We start from the raw sequence: 7,929 nt of genomic DNA on the forward strand, positions 1-7,929 counted from the left end.
TTCTCCAGCCTGGCTTGAAATTTCCCATGACTCAACATGAGACTGGATCAACAATCTAAAAAACAGAATATTAACCTTCAAAAAGATCAAACGATTTTTCTTTTTTTGAGGTTTTAGTCAGCGTGGCATTCACTAAGATTTCTCCAAAAGAGATGCTAACATGCTCACAGTCCTGCATGTGTGTGATTGTGTGTGTGTGTGTGTCTGTCTGTATTACGTTTTGCAAATCATGTCTTTTAATCACATTTTCAACAAGATACATGGCACTGTTTGTTAGCGCAGCCTGTTTATTTCTGGAAAAAACACTTAATGCACACTGAAATTTCCATCTATGCAAATCCGCCCAGACTGGGTGTTTGTGTGTGTGTGTGTGCTTCAATGGGTGACTGTGTATGAGTGTGTGATGTCTACATTCTTTGCTGACATAGGCAGTGAATAAAAACAGACAATTCTGGAGCATCTTATTAGTCAGTGAAAACAGATGAAAGCACAAACAACCTCCTTTAGGGTGTTACTGCTCAAAATTAATCACATACAAATAACTGGATGTGAGTTTATTAAATGCTAACCAGGACCAAGTAGATACAACTATCCACAAGGGGATATGTGTGTGTGTGTGTGTGCGTGTCCTGATCATGAACTATAAAAAGAAGAAATTGTGAATAATGGTACATGACATCTGAAAAAGGACACAAACAAAGACAGACAAAAAGACTCCACTACATTTATTTATCATTAAAAAAAGGGATGCTTATTTGATCAATGCAGGCTTGTACTACAAATCCGCCCAGTAGGAAACGTGTATGTATAAAATGTGTACATTTAAGTGGTAAAACCAGAACATCTTAATATTAATTACAATGTAAAAATTGCTGCATGATGAGTACTTTTTTTGTACATTTTGCTAAATGTGTTGGGCTGCTCTTGGGGCATCCAGTAGTTGTGATGGTCTCTAAAGCACTTAAAGCATACTAAAGTATTTGGTTTTTTGGATAGATATTTGGGCCTCATGAATTTATTTTATCTGAATCTTTAGAAGATTGCTTCAACTGTACCTTTCATTTTAAGTTAGCTCTTTGGCATTAACGTAAAATTCCATGGTGACCTTTGGAAACATTTTGTTAGGAAAATACAAATATATCTCACGGTGGTCTTTGAATGAAACAGTCTGCGATTATACATCACAGTTTCAAAGTGTTACACTGCAGTTGGTTGAATTAAATAAGGGTCTGTAAGAGATGGGCCTCCATTGGCTCCAGAGAGAGAGAGAGAGAGAGAGGGGGGGGGGGTAGTTACATTTAGTGATTTCATGTGTGCACGACATGTGCGTTATGAACTCCGGGACACAAGACTGATTGTTGGAAATAATATGATTACGCCTTAGACCCAAGTAGTGGAAGTTCCCTTTGATTAATTCTATTTAATTATCTCACAATTAACTAGTCCATTAAAAGTCTATTGGACAAAATGGCAGTGAGCACTTATTGTATTTCCTCCCATATAGGAAATGAGGGAGAGGAGGGGTGAATGGGTCGCTCATTTGTCAGAAAGTGTGTGTGTGTGTGTGTGTGTGTGTGTGTGTGTGAGTGTGTGTGTGTGTGTGAGGTCTGGGTGATTGTGGGTTATATTAAGCATGTAGACACCAGAACGGCCAGAAGGCTAACAGCTGTACGTGTATCTGTCTGTGCCTAAAGCTTACAGCTCTTACAGTCTCAAAGTGTAGGAATCTATCTTTCTGAGAGTGTGTGTGTGTGTGTGTGTGTGTGTGTGTGTGTGTGTGTGTGTGTGTGTGTGTGTGTGTGTGTTTTAACTGCTTGTATGCAATAGGTCTAAGCAGATAATGTAGAGAAGATGAACAGGGACATTTTCATTATTAAAAGCTAAGTTCTCTTCTCTTTATTTCGACTCATTAAGTATGAATTGTGTTAATATTTCCATTTGTCTTTGTTAATGTCATCTCCATGTCCTGGCTTCTTCATTCTCTTTACCCCTGAGTCATTACAAGTTTCTCCCAGAGCACTTTACCACACTGTAAAGTCATTATACTGTGTCTTATTGTACTTCACTTCCAGACTATCTTGGTAGTGGCAGCTAGTAGCACTGTGGCCTGACAATCATTTAAAAAAAGATAATAGTGGTGTTCAAGAAAAAAATTAAATCTATGACAACCATCCAGTTCTGTATCCAAGAGCTATTATTTTTTTGTGTCTTGTCTTCAGAGTAAGCTGTTTAATGCCTGTTCAATTGTTATTCTGTCGCTTTTAATTACAGTATGCTCTGCTTACCACCTGAAATGACTGTTACCCTGGAACAACTTTGGCTGGTATTCAGCCAATCACTACCTAACTTTCTTGACATGGATTGGAAACTGGGAGGTTGATGTGTGCATGGTACGGGCCTAAACTTTCAACACACAGATGTTCCGTGTGGTTTTTAGTTGTCAGCTGTAACACTCACCAGACATGCCGCATAGACAGAAGAAATCGTTAAGGTAGTATAGTCAAGATGCGCAGACCTGGGCACCAAATGTCAGAGTGTTTGTGTTTCAGAAAGGTTTCATACCACTAAGCCTTTAGGCACAAGGATGAGTTAAAGTGTAAATGTTGATAATGTTGATTTGTAATTCTTTGTCCTTCTTTATCATGCTTTTATAGTCATATAGTTATAGTTATGTGTCAGGTTTCATCCCTGTGTCAAGTTTCTGTTTTTAGTTTGTTTCCTGTTTTATTTTGTAGGTTCTCGGTTCTCACTTGTGTTGTCTTGTTTTACTTCCTGTTGTATATTTTCCCGCCTGTGTGATTACATGTCCCAGCCCTAATGTGTTGCACATGTGTCTCCTTGTCTCCTTGGTATTGTGTATTTCAATTCAGTCTCCTCCAGTGCGAGATTGTCTGCTTCCCTGTGTTCAGCCTTCAAACGTATTTCCCTCTGTCCGGTTATCCTGAGTTTCCCTTGGAATTTGACCCTTGCCTGTTTTCCTGGATTTCCCTTTGGCTGCCGATTATTGGACACAGTTGCCTTGCTTTATTAGCTTGCTCATAAATCATTGAATTCTACGTGCCTGACTCGTGTATCTGTGGGTCCATTTTCCTGTGTGCGCGATACTATGATATCCTTATATACTTTAACACATCGCAGGTGCAGACCCACTCAACAATCAAGAGCCTCAGATGTGGATTTTTTAAGATTGCTTGGTAACAACTCATTGCAAACTCTGTACATATTATGCAGTGTAAAGTATTTATTTATAACAGGTAGGGATGGCAAAAATGCTGCTGTTGATTTAATTCACATCAAAACGAGGAAGGCAAAACATGAACAGATTTGGCTTCATGATGAAATGAGTGATGACTAAAGGCAGAGTCGGGCGCAGAAAAAGAAAGGCTGTCATGATTCACAGGAACCAGCTACATGGAAAGAAATTCACCCAACCTCATGGCCCCTTTGTAATAAAAAGGAGCAATAATTTGACACAGGCCAGCCAGTCTGCCCTTCTACTGGGATTTGAAACATGGCACAAGTTTGCCTGATAAAAATGGGGATAAACTATTAGGATTGAAACCTAGCCAAACTCTCCGTGAGGAAGCTGACAGTCTGCTGCAACAGAAACTAAGCCAACCTGTCGGCATTTCTAAGAGGGAGGGGGGGCCAAACTGGTAGAAATTAAACTCAGCCGACCTCTCTACCCCTTTCAGGTGGAGCCAATGGATCAATCTCACTTTAACAGCTCTGCTTGCTCACGCATGTGCACAGACACACATCCGTGGACACACACACACACACACATTCGCACACAGAGCAGAAGTGAGGTTGATTTCATTCTAACAGCTCTGACTTACCATCCAGAACACTCACTGAAGGAGAAAAACTCAAAAAGACTGCAGGCGAGAGAAAAAGAAGGATTTGAGCGGTGGAAAGCAAAAGACAAGAAAAGTCAACTGGAGAGTAGAGGGAAGAAAGGGACATGGAGATAAAGAAAGACACGAAGAGAACAAGAATAATTGGTGGGAACAGCTGTGTGTATAAGGGGAAATAAACTGATACCAAGCTCTGTGAATTCCCTCTACTGTTAGTGTTTAGTACCCTTTTATTTTAAATGATCACTTAAGTCTGGAGGAATCTTTGCGAGCCCTGTCAGTTTTAGCTTCAGGAATTATGTGCATGCTCAGTAATGTTCATGACACATTTCACACCTTCCTTATTTCCACCACCACCACCACTAACACCCAATGTATGTAACACTGAGCCCTGAATGCACGTAGGACTGGATCTATATATAACCTGTAGTCTGCGAAATCACATTAAGAGCTGTTGCTTGTATTTTGGGGGTTACAGGGTTTTTTGATAAATGGATGGATAGATGCTTCTACAGTACATGTATATGATGGATTTGGAGACGCAGATAAAGGGTAACATTGACAATGCATTGCTAATAAGCCTGTGTGTTATTATGGGATCACACAACACCCCTTAGCTCACAGCTCACAGTAGGAAGGTGCTAAGAGCTCAGAGATGTTCTCACCTCCTCTATGATGTGTTATGAATGATAAATAGTTGTCCGTGGCTGGCTGCCGAAGCAAACGAATGATAGTGTCTTTATTGTATTCTAAACAATGTTTCCTTGCCACAATAGGGCGGAAAATTTGTTTTGGGGACACTGACACACAGAAACTTGAAGATTTTTATTCTGGAAATGTATTCTGCAATGCGGCTACAACCCTGACATTTAAATAAATGTGTATGCATATTAAAGTTAGTAAAACATTTGTATCCCTCCACATGAGCTCGCATCTTGTCACGTTGTGCAGCTGTATAGGAGGAGGAGAGGTTGCAGCTGTGCAGTGCACCAGTGCACCATGGGACAGCTACATCAAGTAAGATTAAATACAAGTTTGAAGCACTGTAAAGCGTGGAAACGTAAAGGATTCAGCAGATAAACACACACTAATGTGCAGACATTGCAAAATAGCACATTGGAAAATACTAGTCATTAGCAGTAGGAAGATTACACTAATTGAACATTTTTCTCTCTGGTATGGCCCAGGATGACTTTAATGTTTCTGGGTATCAGGAGAAAATCACTGGACCTGTATGGAGAGCATTAGCATTACTTTACTAGGAATTAAGTATTTATGGATACTTTCTTCCTTCATTCTTCATCTTTAAACATAATAGAGACTGAACGCATAACCTGAACTCTGGCGTCCTTTGTTAATTCAACCCTGAGCTCACAGAATTCCGTGAAATAAACACGGCCCCTTAACTCAAAATCTGTGGCAGTTTCACGGAAACGCAAAATATTCTGTGATGGGCCCACAGAAGAATTCAGTGAATTAAACGCGGTTCCGTGAAACACGGGAAGAACGGTACGGATGGCTTGAGGAAAAGAAGAACTTTAGGAAACATTACACCAGGGGACACGATCCCTGGTCCAGGTGATAGTCCTGTGTTTGACCAATCCACCTCCCCCTTCCAACCAGACTACTCGCCCTACCCTTAGTCGCTCATAATGCTACGTCATCTTCTCATTGGTAATGTTTTCCATGGTGGCCACACAGAACTTTCACACATCCTGGACCATGCTGTTTAATTACACTAACATCACATTCTGAACACTGTAATTCATAAAAAAATGTAATACTATAGATGTATTCTGGAATCGGACCCCCCAGTGATTAATCGGTGTAATCTTAAACAGTCTACAACTGTTTTTATTTAAATGCTGCTATTCAATATGTGCAATCATAATATTAATTCTGCACTATTTCTTATTTTCTTTTCTTTGATGTCATATTTAGATGTTAAAATAACACTCTGTAGCATTTGTATTTTTTAAAACTTTTTGTGTTAGTTAAATCTGGATTTATGAAACACTATATATCTAAAACTGCAACTCTATACTTAAATTAAAAAACAAAATCCCCATTTGGACCAAGTGAATATTTGGGGGGATGTGGGTAATCCACTGCAGCCACGTTCCTTAATAAATGGACTCCTCCCCGAGTATTTGAACATTTATAGACATAGACATAATACCAGGTACATGAAGGCAAACAACAGCTAAGAAACCTTTAATGTATTCTCCCTTGGATTTCCAATCAGGACTGTTTGTATAAATGGTATAAAGTGGTTGCCAATAACTGTTTAAAATTCTTCCATTGCACCGTCAATAGATCCAAACGTGTGCAAAGTTTATGAAATTTCAGTAAGTGGAGCTCTTCATGAACAAATATTGACAGGTACTTCTACATCACCAGCTCAATATCTAGACAGAATCTAAATCATTGAGGGACCAAAAAAACAGTAAATGTTTGAGGCTGTAATTTAATCTCAGGACAGGATTAACATGATACACTGAACAATGATTTGAATATTAAAATCCCCACATTTCCCCAAAGAGACACAAATCCTGTCAGAAGGGTGCTAAAGGCAGGCTATGCAACAATGTTACATCACCACCAACTTAGCATAAGTAATCCCATCATGACAGGGCCATGTTCATTACTGTAAAGACCAGTGGGCAGAGAGAGAATACCAATGAGCAGAGCTCTCCTGTTAATGCCCGTGCCACACATGCAGGAGGAGATAATGACGTAATGATCCTCTCAGGTCACTGCTGGATGCTTCGTTAACATTCATCTCTTCACCTTCTCCAAAAAATTAACATCTTAGTATAAGCATAAGACCATGGATCCTATTTTAACAATCTAAGGGCAAGGCGGGAAACAAGCGGTCTGTGTGCCGGGCGCATGGTTTAAAAGGGAGTGTCTTTATTAATCATAGGTGTGTTTTGGGCGAAATATGCATTGAACCAATCAGTGTCATCTTTAAAAAGCCAGGCGTGTGGCCGGGTAGGCTCAGTGAGTAGAGCAGGCGCACAAGTCCTGAGAGGTTTATGTCTCAACTCAGAGGTCCAGGGTTCAAATCCGACCTGTGATGATTTCCTGCATGTCTTCCCCCTCTCTCTCCCCTCTCTCTCACCTAGCTGTCCTGTCAAAAATTAAAGGCGGAAAAGCCCAAAAAATTATCTTTGAAAAAAAACAGGCGCGCTTCTACCTTGGCACATTGCTATGATGATGGCGGATTTGCACCGTAATACTTTTATTTGTAATCTTTTTAATCTTCTGCATGTGTGTGTGCTGCTGTGCTTCCCTGTGTGTTTAACAAGTGTATTCTGCGCACGCTGAGCATAAGTCTAGGCGCATTTTACTAATTAAAAACAATGAAATGCTGCTGAAATGCTATTGAATGCTATCAACTTTAGGTTTTTGTTGCTTTCGCAAGATGGCAATATGCCAAGAATTCACCTGAACACACCCCCCTGTAAGACCAGCACGCCCATGGGCGCAAAGATGGGCGCAAAGATTTGTTATTTAAATGACGCAAGCACTGGATGGTACAATGACAACTGCTTCAGTATCAAACTAGCAAAGACACTTGCGTCGGTCACTTGTGTTTTTCTACTGTGCACACAATGACTAAAAATGTGATTGGGTTCTTTGTGTCATTTTGACAGTCAGTGTGTATCTCGCTGACTTTCACGGCGTCTCACTTTCTTTCATCCGTGTAGAGAAGAATAGCTGTTCAAGGTAGAAAAGTGAGAAAGTAGCAGCTACCTGGATTTCAACAAAGTTTTGTTACATGTGATTAATGTTTAAATGCAGAACAGTCGGCCTTCAAAGTGTTTTCTATTCCTTGATAACGCAGGTACAAACAGGGCAGGCGCAATCCATTAGTCATGCAGTGCACAATAAATGTAGTTACTTTCTGGAACTGTGCTTTTTGTTTTCTTTGTGTGTATTGTGGGATGAGTTTGCACGACCCAACTCATATCGGCCCAGCAGGCTGGCTTCTGTTTTTTTACAGGATAACGGTAAATGCGTGTAACAGCAGTGAAGAGTCATCAACCCAGAAAATTGACTCATAATG

General features: G+C 40.1%; 1 long non-coding RNA gene across 1 annotated transcript in view; it reads left to right on the forward strand.

Moving 5' to 3' along the window:
• Positions 1 to 498: 498 nt before the first annotated feature.
• The window catches only part of LOC117960793, a 27,227-nt gene continuing 19,796 nt past the window's right edge, over positions 499 to 7,929 (forward strand). Inside the window, exon 1 of the long non-coding RNA XR_004660227.1 lies at positions 499 to 510. This is a non-coding gene — a long non-coding RNA (uncharacterized LOC117960793). The remainder of the gene's footprint in view (positions 511 to 7,929) is intronic.

The sequence above is a fragment of the Etheostoma cragini genome, chromosome 17 (genome assembly GCF_013103735.1).
Source record: "Etheostoma cragini isolate CJK2018 chromosome 17, CSU_Ecrag_1.0, whole genome shotgun sequence".
Classification (NCBI taxonomy): domain Eukaryota; kingdom Metazoa; phylum Chordata; class Actinopteri; order Perciformes; family Percidae; genus Etheostoma; species Etheostoma cragini.